The sequence below is a fragment of the Pongo abelii genome, chromosome 13 (assembly GCF_028885655.2).
Source record: "Pongo abelii isolate AG06213 chromosome 13, NHGRI_mPonAbe1-v2.0_pri, whole genome shotgun sequence".
In the NCBI taxonomy this organism is placed as follows: Eukaryota; Metazoa; Chordata; class Mammalia; order Primates; family Hominidae; genus Pongo; species Pongo abelii.
Window position 1 is genome coordinate 34,435,512 of NC_071998.2, and position 23,378 is coordinate 34,458,889.

At 39.0% G+C, this 23,378-nt stretch overlaps 1 long non-coding RNA gene across 1 annotated transcript in view; it reads left to right on the top strand.

The window, feature by feature from the left end:
- LOC129047825 (uncharacterized) overlaps positions 1-23,378 on the top strand; it is a 169,524-nt gene that overhangs the window by 42,520 nt on the left and 103,626 nt on the right. The gene's annotated exons all lie outside the window — the stretch shown is intronic.

A 23,378-nucleotide genomic window follows, 5' to 3' on the forward strand; every position in this document is an offset into this window, starting at 1 on the left:
AATAGTGTAATCAACCACAGTTGCATTTTTCCTATTTATATTACACAAATATGAAAAATCATCATAGAAAATACAGAAAAGGACGTGGCAAGTATTTCCAGTCACCCCCAAAATTTCTCTCACTAGAAGTAACTCCTGCTGTTAGTATGTTGATGTAAATATCTTCAGACATTTTTCCCTGGGAAATGTTTATAACAGAACCAAATGATATGTACTGTCCTGTAACTCACATACTGACTTAATGGCACATGATGAACATGCATCCACATCAATAAGTATTCATCTACATCCTCACTCATACCTGTCCTCTGGAATTCCACTGTATGAATACACCATAATTTAATTGTTGGACATGTATCTTTAATAAAATGGTATGAGCATCCGCTATGTACATATTTTGCACATTTAACAGACTATTGCTCTTGGATAAATTTCTAGCAGTGAAATAATTGAAAGGAATATCTTTTAAAAGTCCTTTTTGATACATCATTGACAGATTTTATAGCTTATTTGTTAAGGCCCACTCTTTCTTTTCCGTCTCCTACAATGGAGTGGTGTTACCATAGCAATAGAAAAAAAAATTCAGCACTCTCATAGAAGTGCCTAATTTGTCTTTGTCTTCATTTTAACCCAACAAACTATATTTTGTGCTAAGGTTGGCACATAAAATACCTGAGCAGAGCCTCTTGGGTTAAGAGGTCAGTGCTCTCTGTGAGGTGACCTCCACCATCTCTGGTTACCGTTTCACAAATTGGCTCCCCTGTTGTCTGCTGGGAAATGCTTTGTCAGGAACAGTTGGTCAGATAAGTTGTAGCAGTGACTAATAGGTGTCCCATCAGCATGTAATTTGGAAAATGACCAGTCATAAACAAGGCAGTTTATGGAAAGATGAATTAATTTTCAAAAAACATTATGGTAGATTTATTTGGGGATCGGATACATTTCTCACAATGGTTAGAAAGCATAATACAAGCTAACTGTCATCTGGATTTTGTTGAAGAGAGGGAGAAAATCGATGATGATGAAATGGTTAATTTAGTGATATTTAGTCCACACTCCAGAGAGGGACTGTTATTATAAAAGCTAATTCCGAAATCTGGATTTGGAAATGGGTGGTTGAATGAAGAGATGGTCATAGATGGTCAGATGTAACATGTGAGGCATCCATGTGAAGTCCTCATGGGGTAAAGGGAAGAATGCTGCACTTGGGGAATGGGGAAGGCAGAGGAGAGCATCAGAAAAGCATCTTGGTTATCCAGCTGCCTCCACTGGGCTGGGAAACCCTGAAGCTAGACTTACACAGCTCTTCAGTGGTGTTAACTAAAATACCAAGTTGCCTATTCTGTATGGCAGAAAATAAATTTACATTTATATTGTAAAATGCAGTTTCATATGGTAACTGGAGCAAGAGCCATTATACCACATTCTTATCTTGTTTACCTTTTTTCCTTAGAGAAGGTAGGGTAACAAGGGGTAAGGCATGAGCTTTGGAGAAAGACAGAGGAGCTTGAGCTTTGGCTATGTAACTTTCTAACTGTGTAACCTAGGCTTTCACCTTTTACCACTAAGCTTTCCCCTTTACAAAATGAGACATAATAGTAATATCTACCATATATATATATATATATATATAGTGGCATCAATCATTAATCATATATATATATGATTTTTAAAAATCCATAAAACACACAGTGTGATCCCTGCCTAGCACATAGGGAAAGGTTAGTAAATTGTGACTATTTTTAATCAATATAATGGTTACAATTATTTTCAAAAAGCAATAGAATACTCTTAAGAGATTTGATTCCTGTGGTCAAGGGCAATTCCATAGCCCTCAGTATCATGCCCATGGAGATGGTTTTAACTAAAACCTTAAATATTTCTAGTTGTCCTGATTTTTTGGTGCTGTAAAAAAGCACACTTCAATATTTTAGTGAATTAGTACGTGAAATTTATTTCTTCACATATCAGTGAAACGTGGGTGCTGCTGGACAGAGGATACTTTACTTCACATGGTGATCCAGAATCCAAGCAGCTTCCTTTTGTGGCTCCACCATCACTTAAGACCCCAAATTTCATCACAGCCAGCAGAGAAGGGAGAAGCATATAGGGGTCCTATGAGGAAGTTTTTCATGGGCCTGGCCTGGAAGTGGCACACATCATCTCTGCTCACATTCCAAGGCCTAACATTCACTAGCACACCTTATTGCAAGTAGGGTAAATAGAACTTCAGAGTAGGCAGTCACTTCTTGGCAACAACTCTACATTATAGAAAGGGGGCATGAATTTTGGAGAATAGCTAACTACCTAATGTATGCTATGGTTCTAAAACATAGTCAAGCGAAGGCTGAGATGTTTTTGGTGTGTCACCAAAGTTTTTAAAGAAAGAAATGATGAGATTTGGTGATAGAGGAGAGAAATAGGAATGAAGAATGATTTGAGTATTTTAACTGGTAAATGTAACCAGGCTGGTGATCATACCATTGTAGGAAAATGGACCATTGGCCAGGACAGCACGTTTGTGGGAAAAAGAAGGGTGTTTGGGGCATAAGGAGTTTGAAGTGACTGTGAGATGTACTGTGGGATTTGAAGTGACTGTGCGATGTACTGTGGGAATCTTCCTTAGGCACTTGGTAAAACAGGCTTAGAGCTTCTGTGTGGCCATTTTTCCTAAGGAGGACAAGTATGACCTGCCTTAAGATTTGCCTGTATCATTTTAGCTGTTGAGCTGTCAGAAAATGATTCTCAGAATTCACTGTTTTGTGATAAGAAATGCCCTACCCAAATGGCAGGGAAAGTAGGCTTTTGTTGGAAAGATTTTTTAGAATGTGTGTTTTCAAGAGGATCATGCCTAATATACCTTGGGACTGTGTATACTGTTACATGATTAATGATTCATGCCACTGCTGCCCAGGAAGAGTGAGTCACTTTGCAATAGAAGAGACCTCTTGAAGAATGTAGATCCAGAAACTCTAGGTAAGCAGTCCATGTTAGTTATAGTGTCATATATCTGGTATCTGCACACTTTTTATGGTATTTTGACTAAGTTGGCCTTAAAGTGGGACAGCATGACTAGCTGCTTTATTTTATGTATTTATTTATTTATTTATTTATTTATTTTGAGGCAGCGTCTCACTCCAGCATCACCCAGGCTGGAGTGCAGTGGCGTGATCTTTGGTTCATTGCAACGTCCACTTCCCACACCTCCCAGGTACAAGCAATTTTCCTGCCTCAGCCTCCCTAGTAGCTAGGATTACAGGCATGTGCCACCATACCCAGCTAGTTTGTATATTTTTCGTACAGATGGGATTTCGCCGTGTTGGCCAGGCTGGTTTCGAACTCTTGATCTCAGGTGATCCATCCGCCTCAGACTCCCAAAGTGCGGGGATTACAGGCGTGAGCCACTGCACTCAGCCTAGTTGCTTTTATTTAAACAGCGTTTGTCAAACTCACACTACAGGGCAAGAGTTTTCTTAATCCTCAGATTCTGTAAACAAGTGTTTATTACCAGCAGCAGTCTTTCTCCATAGCTTCTTATCCAGATACCTCACTTAATCATTCAACCAGAAGGAGTATTTTCTGTAGTATAATTTCCACGTCTTTGGTACTACCTATATTCAATATGCTTTTAAGGCAAAGCACCAGTGAGTTTCTTGTGCTTGAGAATCTTCCACCTTGGTGTTCCCAAGCCATCTTCATCTTGGCAAAATCACTTGATACATTTGGTAATCACTTTGCCTTTACCAATCCAGTAGGTTTTTCTCTATATTGAAACGTATTTAGTGGCACTGAGAGTCTTTTCTAGATTTCTGGTGGAGGAAAAAAAAAGGTACAGCTTGATCTATATTACTGCACTCTTTTCCTGTTATGATAATGTAGCCATTGCTTCATTCTGTAAACATTGGTGACACATTTAGTTACCAGGCAATGAGCTAGGTGCCAGGGATGCAGAGATTACTGGGGCATGGCCAGTACCCTCAGATAGCTTGTGGCTTTTTGTTTTTTGTCTTTTAAAGGTGAGGTAAGGGGAGTTGACCTTCGATCAAATATGTACAGCAAAGTGCTATGATAGGAGTTAGCAGGCGTAGGGTACAGTGGGGCCCCACAAAATGAGTGGTTCATTCTGCCTGGAAAGGTAAGGAGATTGGAAAGAACTTTCTATCAGAGGAGGCTGTGAGCGAAATGGTGGCTTGGTGTTGAGCAGGCAGGCATAGAGGACATGGGCATTTCAGGTTAAGGGTTAGTGTGAGTAAATTCATGTGGCTCTGAAATTATGTGTGGGAAAGCAAATAGTTCAGCTGACTGGACCATAGCTTAGGTAGGGGCTTAGCTGGAGTTGAAGCTTGATGTGTGAATAGGTGCTACATCTGGGAGGAGTCTGTCCTTCATGCCAAGGAGCATGGACTTTATCTTTTGGGCCATAGGGAGCCACTGAAGGAAATTAAGCATAGGAATGACATTATTGACTTAGAAAGATCACTGTGGCAAAGGATGGAAGAACAAACTTAGCGATTCATATTATGTTTTATTTCTGGACCACAGAGGTTGGGACATGTATTTCCATGTGTTTGAAGTATTATCAAACATCTTTTGAGGATCACTATGACTCACATCTAGAAATGCACTTATGAGAAAGTATGAGACAGACACGAATTCCTTTGTTCAGCAGCTCTGCGTTAAACACTGACCTAAAGAAGCTTGAGATCACCAGCCATTTCGTCCGGGGGCACTACGTTCCCACCTGGAAAAGGTCATTGCTAAAACTGCACTAAAAACTGCCCTCAGGTTCTGCTGCCTTGAAATCATACTGTCAAGTGATGTATCTTAAATGAGAAAATAGCATGCTGGTCCGAGAAAAGGAGTGTGCCCTTTTTCTTTTCTTGTTTTGTTTGTTTGTTTGTTAAGACAGGATCTTGCTCTTTTACCCAGGCTCCAGTGCAGCCCGACTGACCACCCACTCGCACAAGCAAACTCTGAGCCTGTTTCAAGATAAAGTTTCATGAAGTTGCATACATACTTACTGTGGCATTTACGTAGTTCTTAATCCTCTAACACATGTAAAACCGTGCTATTTTTGTCAGGTTCCTCTATGTCACTAACAAAACTTGATGAGTGACCCCTAGACCCAATTTTCCTGTGAGCCCTGTGGTTTTTACCATGTGATTTTGCAGAGCAAGATATTTGTTCCCAATGCCTGTGCTGCATGATGGCATAACTGACTGTTTTTTAAGGATTAAATATTAGGATGCACGTGATAAAATTCTCAGTACAATATTCACACATTATGAGCATCAATCCAGACTGATTTTCTTCCCCTCATGAAGTCATTCAATGGGGACCAGATCAAATGGGAAGAGCGGTGGGAATCATTAGGGGTCACACTTCACCATCAGTCGAGGGGACAGGATGTTTGGTGATGAGTTCCTTCAGCCTGCCCTGTCTATTCTGCTTACCAGCACACGTGGCCTAATGGGAGGTGTGCTAATTAGTACTTAAGCTTTGTCTCCAACTTCAAACCCACCCTTCTGTACTTAGCTTTGTTTTTGGACTGGGAGCTCCTGAAGCTGGTTATTCAAGTCCTTAGATTCTGCCTATAGGAGCACTAGAAGACTAGGAGACTAGAGGAGAGGAGAAGCATTTGCTCCTTCCTATATATTTGCAGTTCCTGTTTTCACCCTAGCAACAGTGGTTAGTTTCAGTCTCCAGTTCATTTTGGTACACCCAATACCAGCTGGGCAGCTCCTCAGAAGTCTGGTGCCCAGCTCTGCAGAGTTCCTCCTCCAAACTTCCAGATTCTAATTACCCTGTCTCTTCCTTACGTTCCCTAGGGGTGGTTGTTGCTTCTGGTTTTGATGCCTGGATTGCCTCAGTGTTCTTGGTTTACTTTTTCAGTTCCGCAACACCAATTTAATTTTTTATCTCAAATTCTCTCTGGTAAGATATCTGGTGTGGTTTCTGTTTTCCTCCTAAGATGGAAGATTTAGTGATTACAGTGTAACTAGCAGAAGTGGTATTACACCACTACCACTATTACACTTTTGCTATTACAGCAGCAAACGATAGGAGGGCTCATTGAGGACTCAGATTTGCTAGGCCTGACTGAGACGTAGAAACCCAGACATGGTATGATTAGGATGCCAAAGGAATGCCAGTGAGGTGAAGAACTTGACTCCTGGAGCCTGAGTTCTTTTATTTACTAGTTATTTCTTCAGTAGCCTAGTTGACACCTTTAAATCTGAATTTCTTTATCTGGGAAAGTGGGATAGTAATTTCAGTGGGTTGTGGTCAGGAGTAAATGAGATGATGCTTACAAAGTGCATAGGGCAGTGACTGGCACATGAATGCATTCTCGCCTAAGGGTTGCCCATTTCTATGGTGATGATGGTGACCCTGGGGAGTGCCTTTTGATATCTGTGGCTGCAGTTACTAAAATACTTTTGTTTTGAAAAGGCGTCAAGAAAGACACAGCCCATATTTTCAGCACTGAAACGTAAGTGATCATTCCCTCTCTTTCTACCCATAGGAAACTTGCTGACTGTGAAAAAGAGTGACTCACCTTTTTGAAGTTCATTTTAAGCAGAAAACTTTCTTTGATGACTTGAATTTAGAATGGTTGGTTAGTTGCTTTGCAGGGGAGTTGCAGCTCATCTGTTGAGGAGGCTGGTGACTGTGTTCCAGTGCTTTGTCACAAAGATTGGACGTTAGAATGTGCTGTGGCCTGAAGGCATGATAGAATAGCACTGAAGTTGCCGTGATATCACTCCAATGAAATGAGGACAGTTTACTTCCCCGCACTTAAAGAGAAAAACCCTCCATAGAGTTAGTGTGAGTCTTCCATTTGAGTGATGGGTATGAATTTGTTCTATAACATTTGGGTTTATGGATGTTATATTTTCTTATTATTCAAAACTTAAATGTGAGTCTAAGCCCGTACATGCCAAAGTGGACAGATGCCCAATGCTAATGGGGCGGGGATCTTCATAGAGTTTTACATGCCTTCCAGAGACCTTACACAGTTCTGACATTCTGTGATGTGCCCTTTGTTCTGATCTACATTGGTCACCACCAAGCAACTTACTGAAATCAACATGGTCCATTTTAAAGGCAAGTTAAATACAGCAATCATTTGTCAAGGCTCTAGGCTGAAGGATTTGGTTCATCCCTTCCAGGCACCATGTAGTCTTATTTGGAAAATTAACTTGGGCACATATTTGCCTTCTCAGGTGAAGGAAGGTTAACTCTTCCCTCTCCCAAATCAAACAAACCATTTATATTAATTTAACCCAAACCTGGATAGAAGTAAGAGGGCAGGAACCCCACCCTCTTCCCTTGCTACCTTCTGCTCCCTTTTAGCCCCCAGGTAAGACCCCAGAACTCAGATGACAAGGGCATGGCTACATTATTATAACAGAAGAAATGCCACTCATGATTTTGCTTCTTAAAGCAGTTAGTAAAATGCAGATTATTTTCTGAATAGATAATATGCCACAGTGCTACATTCTAGAACCACAGTCTAGACTTTGCGTTCAGCAACTCTAACCTTGACGATTCTGCATGGCATTGGCTCTGTTCAACATATAAGGAAACTGAGGATTCAGGAACGTATATGATATGCCTTAGGATATGATAGAGCCCGGATTAGAAGATCACTTTTAATATGTGAGACTTTGGTACATTTTTCCTTATAAGAAGGCTGGAAAAAATAGATGATTTGATGATCAACTCAAAATGAAAGAGAAAGGGCTATCCATGCGAAGGAGAACTTTGTACCTTGGAATTATATTTATACTTGAAAGTGTTCAGCATAGGTGTTTTGCATTTTGCCTTTAAAGAGAAAAATAAAGTGAACATAAATATAGATAAAATTGTGACTATGACCTAATGAATGCTCTGAGGTTAGAGGTTGTTACCTGCAGGAAGCCTGCTCGTTGCATTAATGTCGCAATGGCATGCTTTGATTTCTGGGCCAGGTTGTGTGGCTGCAAGTATTTTGGTACATTGGTATTTTAAGTTGTTGACCTAGAGCTATTAAATAGGAGATCACTGGTTATGAGGATGTAAAATCCATTGGCGTGACCCCTTTTCTCCTGTACCCACATACCCACATGGTGATTTAATGACCTTTTATTTTTTTACCTGCATTACCACAAGTGTAACTTGCTTTAAGAGCACCTGGCATCATAATTGGAAAATAAATGTACATTTTTAAATAGGAGAAAAACTCATCTTACCAATAAAACCCACCCATTGTGTTGCTTTAAATAATAACCTGTCGTAATGCATTTAGATTCATCCAGGCAACACATTTATTGAAAGCTTACTTTGTGCTAGACGCTGTTCTAAGTGTTCTGGACATATCACTGAACACAGTACAGATTCCTGCCCTTGTGGATCTTACAGTCTTTTGAAGGAAGCAGGCCATAAACATTAGGCATAGTATATACATATACACACGTACATATAGAAAAAGTAAGATATGCACTGTGGATAAAAAAGGAGAACAAGAGACCTCCAGAACTGGGGTGAGGAGTGTTACATTATTAAATTCAGTGGTCCAAAGGATTGTATTTGCATGAACTTATATTGGATATTGCTAAAAGTTGGAATACTAATCGACAAAGGGTTTTCAAAATGTACCTAAGACTTGTCTAGTTATTCTAAGGCAAATCTGACCTGTAATTTTTGTATCAGATGGTGAAAACAGATATTGCAAAGTAGTTTTGTTGTGTCGAGTCAAAGATGCGCCACTCTTGTTTTCCTTCTGCCTATGACATCGCATGGAGTTTACCAGGCATGGCTTCTCCACAGATATGTTAAAGTCTAGAAACATTAATTTTTGTAATGTGATTTATTCAGCTTCTGGTTTAATATATTTAATTTAAAAAAATTAAGTGTGCAGATATGCTGGCTATATGCTAGATAGCACGTTTACAAATTAATTGTTCCTCATAAAGTAATGATTGTCTACTTTTATCACTTCTCAAATAGACTTTCTAGAGGTAGTTTTTCCAGAGATAAACACACACCCTCTTTGTAATGGTGAGTGAGAAAAATCAATTTGATTCATTTTTGGCCAAATGTAGGTAAGCAGCTGTGGCATTAAGTTTGTGAATTTATTTATATATTTTTAAACAAGAAGTTTATTTAAACAAGACACTTGACTTGAAGGGAACACTACTGAGGATTCATTTTTTTAGAGTAAATTTTGTTTTATTTTATTATTATTATACTTTAAGTTTTAGGGTACATGTACACAATGTGCAGGTTAGTTACATATGTATATATGTGCCATGCTGGTGTGCTGCACCCACTAGCTCGTCATTTAGCATTAGGTATATCTCCTAATGCTATCCCTCCCCCCTCCCCACACCCCACAACAGTCCCCGGAGTGTGATGTTCCCCTTCCTGTGTCCATGTGTTCTCATTGTTCAGTTCCCACCTATGAGTGAGAACATGCGGTGTTTGGTTTTTTGTCCTTGTGATAGTTTACTGAGAATGATGATTTCCAATTTCATCCATGTCCCTACAAAGGACATGAACTCATCATTTTTTATGGCTGCATAGTATTCCATGGTGTATATGTGCCACATTTTCTTAATCCAGTCTATCATTGTTGGACATTTGGGTTGGTTCCAAGTCTTTGCTATTGTGAATAGTGCCCCAATAAACATACATGTGCATGTGTCTTTATAGCAGCATGATTTATAATCCTTTGGGTATATACCCAGTAATGGGATGGCTGGGTCAAATGGTATTTCTAGTTCTAGATCCCTGAGGAATCGCCACACTGACTTCCACAATGGTTGAACTAGTTTACAGTCCCACCAACAGTGTAAAAGTGTTCCTATTTCTCCACATCCTCTCCAGCACCTGTTATTTCCTGACTTTTTAATGATTGCCATTCTAACTGGTGTGAGATGGTATCTCATTGTGGTTTTGATTTGCATTTCTCTGATGGCCAGTGATGGTGAGCATTTTTTCATGTGTCTTTTGGCTGCATAAATGTCTTCTTTTGAGAAGTGTCTCTTCATGTCCTTCACCCACTTTTTGATGAGGTTGTTTGTTTTTTTCTTGTAAATTTGTTTGAGTTCATTGTAGATTCTGGGTATTAGCCCTTTGTCAGATGAGTAGGTTGCGAAAATTTTCTCCCATTCTGTAGGCTGCCTGTTCACTCTGATGGTAGTTTATTTTGCTGTGCAGAAGCTCTTGAGTTTAATTAGATCCCATTTGTCAATTTTGGCTTTTGTTGCCATTGCTTTTGGTGTTTTAGACATGAAATCCTTGCCCATGCCTATGTCCTGAATGGTAATGCCTAGGTTTTCTTCTAGGGTTTTTATGGTTTTAGGTCTAACGTTTAAGTCTTTAATCCATCTTGAATTAATTTTTGTATAAGGTGTAGGGAAGGGATCCAGTTTCAGCTCTCTACATATGGCTAGCCAGTTTTCCCAGCACCATTTATTAAATAGGGAATCCTTTCCCCATTGCTTGTTTTTCTGAGGTTTGTCAAAGATCAGATAGTTGTAGACATGCGGCACTATTTTTGAGGACTCTGTTCTGTTCCATTGATCTATATCTCTGTTTTGGTACCAGTACCATGCTGTTTTGGTGACTGTAGCCTTGTAGTATAGTTTGAAGTCAGGTAGTGTGATGCCTCCAGCTTTATTCTATTGGCTTAGGATTGACTTGGCAATGTAGGCTCTTTTTTTGGTTCCACATGAACTTTAAAGTAGTTTTTTCCAATTCTGTGAAGAAAGTCATTGGTAGCTTGATGGGGATTGCATTGAATCTATAAATTACCTTGGGTAGTATGGCCATTTTCACAATATTGATTCTTCCTACCCATGAGCATGGAATGTTCTTCCATTTGTTTGTATCCTCTTTTATTTCATTGAGCAGTGGTTTGTAGTTCTCCTTGAAGAGGTCCTTCATGTCCCTTGTAAGTTGGATTCCTAGGTATTTTATTCTCTTTGAAGCAATTGTGAATGGGAGTTCACTCATGATTTGGCTCTCTGTTTGTCTGTTATTGGCGTATAAGAATACTTATGATTTTTGTACATTGATTTTGTATCCTGAGACTTTGTTGAAGTTGCTTATCAGCTTAAGGAGATTTGGGGCTGAGACGAGGGGTTTTCTAGATATACAATCATGTCATCTGCAAAGAGGGACAATTTGACTTCCTCTTTTCCTAATTGAATACCCTTTATTTCCTTCTCCTGCCTAATTGCCCTGGCCAGAACTTCCAACACTATGTTGAATAGGAGTGGTGAGAGAGGGCATCCCTGTCTTGTGCCAGTTTTCAAAGGGAATGCTTCCAGTTTTTGCCCATTCAGTATGATATTGGCTGTGGGTTTGTCATAGATAGCTCTTATTATTTTGAGATACGTCCCATCAATACCTAACTTATTGAGAGTTTTTAGCATGAAGCGTTGTTGAATTTTGTCAAAGGCCTTTTCTGCATCTATTGAGATAATCATGTGGTTTTTGTCTTTGGTTCTGTTTATATGCTGGATTACATTTATTGATTTGCATGTATTGAACCAGCCTTGCATCCCAGGGATGAAGCCCACTTGATCATGGTGGATAAGCTTTTTGATGTGCTGCTGGATTCAGTTTGCCAGTATTTTATTGAGGATTTTGGCATCAATGTTCATCAAGGATATTGGTCTAAAATGCTCTTTTTTTGTTGTGTCTCTGCCCGGCTTTGGTATCAGGATGATTTATCCCTACTTAAAGACATTGCCCTATATGTAACAGCTGTATATAAAAAAGTTATAAAATTGGCTTTGGTTTACCAGTGATGAATGAAAGACGTTCAAATTCTCCAAGTGAGCTAATCGAAGATATGCAGGGATTTTTGTTGTTGTTATTGTTAAAATTGGGAACAAAATAATTTACTGGAATATAAAAATGAGAGCTGAATGAGCATGCAACTAATAAAGAAAGGGGGCATTTTCACAGATCCAGTACTTTTTCCCCATCTCATCTCCATTTCATGACCATCAAAAAATACCATTGGCCATTTAGTTTAAAAAAAAAAAGCATTATGCTTGTGCACATACACAAGCTACTTTATATACAATAAAAGAATAGGGAAGAGGGAAATGAAAGAACAGAGAATACTATAGTAGTCAGGATGTGGTAAAACCGAATTATAGTTTTCTAGTTGAGACTGTATTCTTAGTCTGTAGGAAAAGAGTTCCGGAGTTAAGTAGTAGGTTCATTTGTTAGTAGACGCCTCCTGTCTGCTGCTGGAATACATCAGTCGTATCTTCATCCTTGTATTTAACTGTGCAGGTGTGCCTGTTTTATTGATTGGAATTTGATCTGCCTCATTGACAATAGGCTTTCATTAGTTTACTAAGTGGTGTATACCGCCTAAGCTTAAACTACACCACAGATGTATTATGCCCATCCACCTTCAAATTAATGCAGTGGTGGTTCTGAGTCTTCATTCCTTCCTTGGGCTTTTCATTGGCCTCAGTGGGTGCCAGAATCTCCTCAGCTGCCACTTCACAAAGGAGGTATCGAGTCTTCACCTAAGGAGCACAGAAGTGGCACCAGCAGTGGCAAAAGCAGTTTAAAAATTTAATTTGAAATCAATTTCTCACTTTTCCCTTACCTGCATTGCTAAAGGGACCCATTTTTAACAACCTTTGAAAAATCTGGCAGGCAGTATTCAACTGGTGTCACAATTCATCAAATATATGTTTGGAGTATTTTGTTCATTTTACTAGAGTTATTATTTTTGCATTGGAAAATTTTATCATTTGACTTTTTGGCAGTTGTCAACCCATATAAATCAATCTGAAGTCCCGTTATAGCCATACTTTTTGAGAGAAGGAATAAAACACAACTATTTAACAAAACTGTTCATTTTTTTCATAGTTTTTTTTTTTATGGAAACAAGTTTCTTTTGACCATGAAACATTGTCTGAAAGAAATAATATGGTCCACCAAATGCTTTCAGAAGTTGCTAGTTCTTCATTAATGTATACATTTTAATTATATGTGTGGAAAGGAGCCAGGCACGGTGGCATATGCCTACAATTCCAACTACTAAGGAGGCTGAGGCAGGATTGCTTAAGGCTGGGAGTTTGAGACCAGCATGGGCAACGTTGCGAGACCCCCACCCTACAAAAATAAATGAATGAAATAGGTATGGAAAGGAAAAAGAAAAAAGAGTTAATAATAGGGAACTCTGCTTCTTACTTTGGTTCCAAAAGAACTGTTTAGCTCTTTTCAGCCCCAGCATCTCTGCTGTGGAACACAGATGTGCAAGTTCATACCCACCTTGTACCCTCACTCTAAGGGAGATGAGGAGGGAAAAGGAACTGAGTAACTACTTGGAGGCAGACACTGTGCTAGGTACCAGTGAAAGTCACGATGTGGCTCACACCATGCTGACTCTGTTCTGAGCTCACTGTACAGAACATTGGTTCATTGCCATGTGTAATCTACACTTAATCCTTTGAGACAGGTAGCTGATATTATTGCCATTTACAGGTGAAGAAACTGAGACATAAGGAATTAAAGGTGGCCTAATAATACAAGTTTTAGTCAATTTTACTGGATTTCAAATTGGTGTTCTTTTTTTCTGCATAGTGAACCAAGATATGAATGCCAAAGTATACTGATGTTTCTCACTCCTCTTATCCAGGAAATGCTCTCTGAGGAGGCCTTAGGGAAACATTTCAGAAGCAGCCTTGTTCTTCTATCATATTGGCCCATTTATCCTTCCTAGTTCTCGCCTTTCTCCCGTGGCACTGGGTGCTGTCCAACATTGTAATATGTGTCTGTTTAGAATTTTGTTTAATGGTGGTAGAAACTTTAATTAGCAGTGATCCACAGCACCTAGAACAATACCTGGCTTGCAGTAGGCATTAAATAAATATTTACTGAATGAGTGCATGAATCCATCCTCCTCCACTGCTTCAGTCTGCTTACCCCCATGCTCTGCATTTGCTGCAGATTCTAAGAAGGGAAGGCTGCTGCCCCTGCCTACCCAGAACAGAGCACTTTCCATCCTTGCTCATTGACTGCCCACTTTGAGGAAGCAGGCCCTGTGGTTGTGAAGCCTTTTGTCAGACTTATGGTGTAATTTCTAGCCCTGAACTCCTTTTGACCATCAGGAAATTCACCTGGGACGTCCTTGTGTAATGAAATTGCTCTTAACAATCCCTGAAATGCTGAGGAAAGCCAGGGTAAAGAACCCTCATTTTATCTACAATACTTTAACGGAGACTCAGATCATTCAGTCCTAATATCTGTGAAAGTAAGTCATCTGAGAGTCAGAGCAAACGTATTTCAATAAATAAGAACCGGCAAGTTTATTTTAATAAATAAGACTGTAGAGATCAAATGCAAACTACTTACTAGTCCCATATGCCCTCTAAAACCTTTAAAAGAAAGGCAAAATATCAACATCAGTTCCCTTTTTATTTCTCTTCCTTGGAAAGTTTGAACCTAATGTTAAGTTTGCTTTGAGAAGAGAGAAGAAAACATAACGCGTTTATATCCAAGGCCAGCTGGTATGCCCCTTAGGGCCCTTCTGGCTTAAAAAGTAGCATAGTTCAGGTGCCTAAGCTCTAGTAGGATCTCTGTTACTTTCTGCCATGGAGATGAACTCCAAACTTTTACTTTAGAATTTGGATCAGATGATATAAACCAGTGATTGCTCAGCTGCATCTAGCACCAGGTGTATTTTTTGACCTGGATGAGTTTTACTTTCACTGCCAACATTTCAGATTTGGGGGATTTCACAATAAAATTTGTATTTTTATTTCTCTTAAAATACCACATTTGCCATACTAGACCTGCATGCTGTCATGGCAAAACATTGGGCTAGAGTTGAGTAGTGGCTGCCCTTTGGATAGGGCCTGGACTTGCCACTTTGTCCTGATGCGCTCTATTCTCTAAGCAGTTCCCACGCTTGCTTCCCTCAAATACTTGTCTGGCTCCCACAGAATTTAGGCAGCAACTGATTCAAGGCTGGCTTAAAAAACTCAACTCTTGGCCATACCTCATACCTCTGCTCTCTCCTCCTCAAAGTACTGCATCTTTCTTTGGGTCTGTATTTTTTTTATAGCAATGCCCGGGTTTCACCAGGGTGGCCAAATTGATTGGAACCTTTTGGGAAAGGCTCAGAAAGCTGATTTGGAGACTGGCCTGCGTCTCTGCTATTTTACTGAGATGGGAATATTTGATTCAGTGTCTGCAAAATCAAAGATAGACTGTAGCCTTCTCCTTCCTGAGCTTTATCCCATCAGGAGGAGGCTCAATAGAAACTCTCAGTAGACCATCAACATGCTGTGCTAATAACTAGAGCCAGCACCAGCTATCATGTCTGTCCAGCGGGGTAAGCACATTGACAGTCCTCTTCCTGCCTACCCACTCCTTTTGATATTCAACACTCTTCTTCTTTTGCAGCCTGTTTTAGTTGGCTTTTATGTGACCCAGTGGATAGAAACCTTAATGTCAGTGCCATTAAATCAGTACCTCCAAAAAAATCTGAAAATGCTAAGCCCTGGCAGGAAGAATGTCCCAATTAGTACTGATAAAAGTACTTGAGCTGAAAACAAAAGTAACTTCAGCAAGGAGGAAGGATGAAGATACAGCTCCTCTGGCTCACTTGGAATATGCAAGGAGTCTCAAGAATTAATCTTCTTTGTTAAGTGTATTTATAACTATTGTTATAAGATAGTTTCTTTTAAATTTAGTTCACTGGTTGAAAGGGCCGTTGAATGTTCCTTTGCAGATAGGTCTTTAAGACTCTGGGACTTTTAGTAAGAGTGTGTGTGTGTGTGTGTGTGCGTGCGTGCGTGTTGTATTTTAACTGCTCTCTTCTCCAAGCTCCATGTATTTGAGATGTCATGGAGTTTGCACTGTATGTCCCCAGTGCCATCAGAAGAATCAGTAGGACTTGTGTTAGGAAAAATCATGCCAACTTTCCCTGAGCTTCAGAGAGAATTTTCTGTGCTGTCCCTAGATCTGATCTGAGTTTTCCATGGATATAAAAGACGTGGGAATGTGTTTTGTTGTTATATGTGAAAAACAACTATTAGCTTTAAAGTACTATTCTTCTTTTTACCCAACTATCTCCTGCTTATCATTTAAAACTCTTTATTCAAGAAACCTTTAGAGCTCCCATCTCCTCCCTTATCTGAGCAAGGTTTCCCTTCTCTTTGCTCAGAACAGCATCTGTAATCCTCTTATACACTGTCTTATGATCAACACCATGTCTCTTGTCAGATTCCAGGCAGTATCCCCTTGAAAGATGTGTCTTTTTCTTTCATCTTTTTATCCTCAGTGCCTAGCACATAATAGGAGTGCAGTATATGATGACTGAATTTTAAAAATGAATAGATAATTGGATGAATGAATAGAGGAATACATGCCTTTTTTAGTGATTGCCAACTTAGCATAATTTCTGGATTTTATATGTGATTGGACTAAAATACATCTCCTGTGGTGACTTGTCATTTTGCTTTATTTTAGGGATTTGCATATTCTGACTTTAAGTTCTAGTATATGGCATGTTTTAGTTCAGCATAAATATGAAGCATTTTTTTCCCAATTGGTAATTGGAGTGTTCTATGAAAAATATACGGTGTTGAAAACAGGGACTTGGCCCTAAGGAAAGTGAGGGCAAAATAGAAACGTTTACTAACATATTGACAGGTTTGGTTATAGCAGCACTGAGGAACTTCATAGAAGTTATTTTTACTTCTAGGCCACTTCTTCTACAAGGCGAAGATCCATGGAGATTTGCCAACTTCTTTATAGATGAGGAATGTTAGTATAGGAGGGGACAAAAACACCTCAGACTCTGAATGCTCGGATTTAATCCACCTTATGTATGTCTTTTTTGCAGATTTTTAAAAAAATTCAGATTTGAATGGCGTTAGAGGAAGCATGCAGTCTCCAAAGTCACATTTTTATGGTAGCTCCCCAACTCCTGAAGACATTTACTCCCTCCATTCTCACTGTCTATCCATTTTTTTATATATATACTTTAAGTTCTGGGATACATGTGCAGAATGTACAAATTTGTTACACAGGTATACACGTGCCATGGTGGTTTGCTGCACCCATGAACTCGTCGTCTACATTAGGTATTTCTCCTAATGCTATCCCTCCCCTAGCCCGCAACCCCCAACAGGCCCCAGTGTGTGATGTTCCCCTCCCTATGTTCATGTAGTCTCGTTATTCAAGTCCCACTTATGAGTGAGAACATGTGGTATTTGGTTTTCTGTTCCTGTGTAGTTTGCTGAGAATAATGGTTTCCAGTTTTATCTATGTCCCTGCAAAGGACAGGAACTCATCCTTTTTTATGGCTGCATAGTATTCCCTGGTATATATGTGCCATATTTTCTTTATCCAGTCTATCATTGATGGGCATTTGGGTTGGTTCCAAGTCTTTGCTATTGTGAATAGTGCTGCAATAAACATACATGTGCATGCATCTTTCTAGTAGAATGATTTATAATCCTTTGGGTATATATCCAGTAATGAGATTGCTGGGTCAAATGGTATTTCTGGTTCTAGATCCTTGAGGAATCACCACACTCTTGTCCACAATGGTTGAACTAATTTACACTCCCACCAACAGTGTAAAAGCATTCCTATTTCTCCACATCCTCTCCAGCATCTGTTGTTTGCTGACTTTTCAATGATCGCCATTCTAACTGGCGTGAGATGGTATCTCATTGTGGTATTGATTTGCATTTCTCTGATGAACAGTGATGATGAGCTTTTTTTCACGTTTGTTGGCCACATAAATGTCTTCTTTTGAGAAGTGTCTGTTCATATCCTTCGCCCACTTTTTGATGGGGTTGTTTGTTTTTTTCTTGTAAATTTGTTGAAGTTTCTCGTAGATACTGAATATTAGCTCTTTGTCAGATGGATAGACTGCAAAAATTTTCTCCCATTCTGTAGGTTGCTTGTTCACTCTGATGATAGTTTCTTTTGCTGTGCAGAAGCTCTTTAGTTTAATTAGATCCCATTTGTCAATTTTGGCTTTTGTTGCCATTGCTTTTGGTGCTTCAGTCATGAAGTCTTTGCCCATGCCTATATCCCGAATGGTATTGCCTAGGTTTTCCTCTAGGGTTTTTATGGTTTTAAGTCTATTCATTTTGATATACCTTACTCTCATTACCTCTTACCATAGAGGTGTAAGGACTTACCCAGGGTCATAGAGTTCAAGCCTTTTGCCTTTCAGTTCACTACAACCTCGTTGTTTTTGTAGGCACCTTGGAGAGTCCCATCTCTAGCAACAACAAAAAAGGCATTTTTCTTAAACGTGATTTAAAATGAGAGCATTTGAGTGAAAAAGTCTCAAAGAGCAAAAAGATCTTTCCTGTAAGGCAAACATTTATTGAACTGAAACTTTAAAGAAAGTGTGTTGCTTTTGTTGACGTCCTCATGCATGAGAGCTTTGTTTTCTTTGTTACTCTATGAGCCAGGTAGCTTAAACCCAAGCCTTGAATGTGTTCATTGCAGGAGCCCTGGCTTTGGTGGGGGGCTCTACAGATAAAATAATTTCAAAACCCACTAAACCTCCAAAAATACTCCACAAGGTAAAACCATATTAGAAGTTTGCCTTTAGCTTTTAGCACATAGAGGGCCCAAAGAGACTCTTAAGTAGCTGTAACTCTTTATTTAAACTTATGCTATCAATGGGGAATTTAAACTCAACAGAATTGATATTAACAGATAAAATGTAGACTCTAAAAAATACAATGATATGAAATAGGATTATTTCTATTTAGTAAATAGCATAGAGTGTATAGATGAAACAACTGCTTAAACAAATAGAAAAACTACATAATTTGCAATGAACTATGTCGACTTACCAGTTTGAAAGGAATATTAAGAAGTCATTCATTCATTCACAAAACGTGTGGTTCCTCTTGCTGTTTAGTAGTTCTTAATAATCTCAGACAAATAAGGAACACTGGAGGTTGTGATTTCCAGATAAGTTGTTTCCATTATTATCTTAAGTAAATCATCAAAAACCAACCAAACAAAACCCCAAAATGTTCTATTATCTTGAAATTATATTTTATCTTTAGTAATGATGGAGAATAAGCTTATTATCTTTCATTGTATAAAAGCCCTTTACATACTTAGAATACCCATCATAAAGATTTTCTTCACTGTTATTTCTCCAAGCTGAATAAAATTGTCTTTTCTAACCTTCTAGGTTACTTTTTCACTCTACCCTACTTCTGCCATATATGTCAATGAAAATTAGGACAGAGTACAAAAAATTTTGGAAAAGAAAGAAAATTTAGTCTGTTTAATTTCCATTGAACTTTATTCTGCTTTGATTATGATGAGCTCTCTATGTTAGTCGTTGTGAAAACCAATCCTCCAAAACAAATTTCTGATATCTCCTCTGTAATGCGTCACTTTGATGGATTGTGTTTTCAGGACCATGTTGGCAAAAGGACCTTAAAGATCCATCTAGTCCAAGGTTTTGTGTTGTTTCTTGTAACGTGATATCTGTTGGTGAATGTCAGGGGAAACACAAAATCCTGGAAATTATAAACTACAGGGTTTTTGTGTTTCTGTGCAGAAGGTTCATAACATTTATCAGATTCTCTAAAGTGTTGGTGACCTCCAAAAGGTTAAGAATCATTAAACAATACATCCCTACCTCCCCTTTCATTTTTCACTTGAGTGCTTATACAGTTTGCCTGAAATCCATACATTAACAGCCTTTGGATTTCCAAACTCGTAGTATGGTGTATCTCACAGGTGATCATAGCAGATATACCTACCAGGAACTGATAAGTAGAGGGGACTTCGTGTGGTCTTTCCATATAGCACTGTCAGTAGAACTGTCTACTGACCAAATAGACAAATATTTGGTCAGTACATCGTGACCAAATAGACAAAATCTGTTTGAAATGTCAGGAATCCATTTGGACAATATCATTTTAATGTCCATAACAGACATTATAGGGTGGGGCAGAGTTGGGAAATACAGAAAAAGAATGAGTATTCTGCCATTATATCACAGGTCTTTAGATTTAAAAGGGGAGATATTTATATATTTTAGGAGCCGAAGAACTATAGAATCCAGTCAAGTGTTATAGCTACCTGAGTGACAGTTACAAACTCTAATCTCATTTGCAGTTTGGTTACAATGTGACTCAAATCTTAGGAACTAAGTTACGTGACCACCAACTTTAGTTTGAAGCCCCTCACATAGTCTGTAAATAGGGCTCATGATCTCCCATCAATTTTGCGAAGACTCTAACGACTTGGTCAAAATCAACAGTGGTGTTCATTAGTTGGAAAAGAAGTCATCATCTCTTTCAACTAGGGAGTTAAAAGAGTAAAGTTTTAAATTAAATACCGCAGTATTTGAGAGAATCAAAACTAACACAACATGCTTTTGTGTTAAAAAGGAATCCGTGTTTATTTGGTATTTAAGTTTTTGTAATGCTTAGGAGAATTTGTTCTGTTAAACAGACCAGCCTTATAATTCCAATATAAAATGCATAATTGAGTAATTGATTTAGGCTTATGGTTTTAGGTTGAAATATTACTAAATTGATCTACAGTGCTGGAATATTTAAATGAATTTGATTCACCGTATTTATAAATTTAATTCATTTGATTTCAGAGATTTATTTAATTACCCAGGAAGGTTTAAAGTCAGACAATTGAAGTAGTTAAAGGAAATCAAATATATTAAATTTATAAATGAATTTAAAAATGTTTGAAGAGGTTTAATTAACTATTTATAAATGGTGCTAAATATTCCTCTAAGTACCCTTAAAAGCAATTGCTAAACTTTACTACATTATAAACAGAATTACATTTGTAAGCTGAAGGAAAAAGTAGGCTTTTAAATTTATTTATTTTAGACTTTTTAATTTATAACCTGAAAAATCAAACATTAATATTTAAAACCAAAGTGCCATCAGAGTAATCTTTTCTGAGCATAAAGGTCAATCTCAAGGACTCCAGAAACTTCATACACAACACACACTTTTTGTTTTAGACTTAGGATTGTTCTTCATTTCCACAGAGAAGTATACATTTTCTTTTGTTCTAGAATCATGCAGTGCTCTGGCTAGCAGTAGTTTTCCTTTTTCCGTGTTTGCTAGACACATTTTTGCTAGGATTTCCTGGGAAAAATCAGTGCAGGTGTAATGTATGGGAAACAAAAAGAGTGGTGGGGATTGTGGCAATCTTAATACATACTCTTTAACTGATTAGAGCTATGTGGTTATCTCAATATATTAAAACTGCTGGGAGTTTTTACCCCCAGAAGTCAGAGTTTAATGTTGGTCTCAATTTTTAAAACATCTAATGGGGGACCTTGGCGGGGGAAATAGCAAAATGTACATCTGAGACTGAATCAGCGAACGAGTGACTTGTTTAAAGCTCTGGTATGTTAGAAAGTGCTCTGAACAGGGCTATAGCTAGGAGGTGCACTGTCCCCTTGTCAATGCCCACCTCAGATGTAGAGCATGGCAACTTTCCGAGTGCCTCTAGAATCACCTCCTACCAAAGTGTTAGTGGCTAAAATGTAGTTTGCACTGAAGATTTTTAAGAATAGAGGGGAGAGGAAGTTTATTGTATGTGCATATGTGTGTCTCACATTAAGAAACAAGAAACTATGAAAAATCGTCTGTTATAGATTTCTTTTCTCCAGTCTTTTCTACATAGCTATTCTTCCTAGAGCAGAATGGAGAGTAGGGGTGGTGATTTTTTTTTTTTTCCTTCCTCAACTTTCACACAGTACCCAGGCTCCTAGGCATCTGTCTTTTTTCCTTGATTCTCTTAGGGCACTTTAAGTTCCACACCCCTTATTAAGCAGAACAATCCAGCTTTGTCTTCCACCTAAGCATTCTGGGCACTGGGTGGTGGTAGTGGTTGTGTGGCTGCAGCTGCTGGGGGTATATGAGTAACTTTTTTTGGTTTGGTTGAAGCCTGTAACAAATGTTAATATCTACAAGCGACACTGAAAGCCCATGTTTTCTAGTTCGCTGTAGTCCACTGGCACTTGCTTCCTTTTTGACTTTTCTTCCTGCAGCAGCAAGTTGCTCTTGCTGCCTTATGCCCCTGCCATTTCAGTGCACACTGGGCTTGACTTCTGGTGCAAGCACCAGCTTCTTTCTCCTTACGTGCTTTCCGTGGCTACTGAAACCCACTCGGCTTTCCCCCTCAACCACCACCCACTCCTCCACCCTCAGGCAGGCAGCAGGTTGGAAAGTGCTGGACAATTAAGGCCTTTTTCCCACCCCCCACCATCCCATAATGGGGAGCTGGTATGTGACTATACTTCCTCTGTCAGGCGGGTTAAGTTTTGAGGCACATTTTCTATGCTGCTTCCTAGAATTCCCCTGCGAGATTAAGCTCCACTTGCCCATTGTGGTAATTTATTGACGGTGAACCTTTTATTAGCTCACTTCCCTTTTCCTGTCTCATGTTTTTGCTGGAGTTGCCCCAAATCACCTCCCACTTGCATTCTAATATCCACCTCTTGATCTACTTCTGAGGGAACTGAAACTATAACATATTTTTCAAACCAAATGTCATTTTAATGAAATTAATTAGGCCTAGAATTTAGTTAGCCCTTAGCAATCTTATAGGAAAGCATGTATTTCCTATATAACTCAGGCACCCCACTTCCCTTACTCAGTTGAAACAAAAATGTGCTTGGACAGCAGGATGGCCTTAGTTATGGTTGCCCAAGTATTAGACAAGGGAATTCTCCCCAGAAATTTTGATTGAATGCTTAGAATTTTAATAAATCATACTGACCCCTTTTTTCTTACAAAATCACATACCAGTCATGCCATCCCAGCTTAAGGTAGAAAATGATGTTGGTGTGGCTGAAGAGAAGAGTTTACGCTTTAGGTTCTTCCCCAGTTGTCTTCATACAGTTCAAAATGTGGCTGCACTAATGGTTTTCTGCTGAACCCTGTTGGGAGACCTCCTATACTCTTGGGGCCTAATGGATGCATGCAGAGTAGTTCATTATTCCTCCATTAAAGGTTTTCTGTCTGCCTCTAAATCACCTTAGTTGGTGACTCAACTGCTCCCAGGAAGTTTGCTTCGGGAAAGACATTTAAAATTTCTAACCGCTGACCAGGGAGTGGCTTACTCACCCAAAGGATGCAATCTATTCATGCTGACATAGGCTGTCTAATGCAAACATTATAAAGTATTCATAAGCCTCCCCTTTGCCTCAAAATAGAACCCATTTCTCCGTTTGGGGAAGATATTAGAGCCTTAAATGCCTCCAAAATGAATCTGCTCCCTTCTGGTTCTAATTGTCTCTCTCTTCCTTTGAGGGTGACTCTAGGATGCTCTGCTTTTCTTAGCCATCTGTCCTTTTGCATTGCTCTCGCCTCATC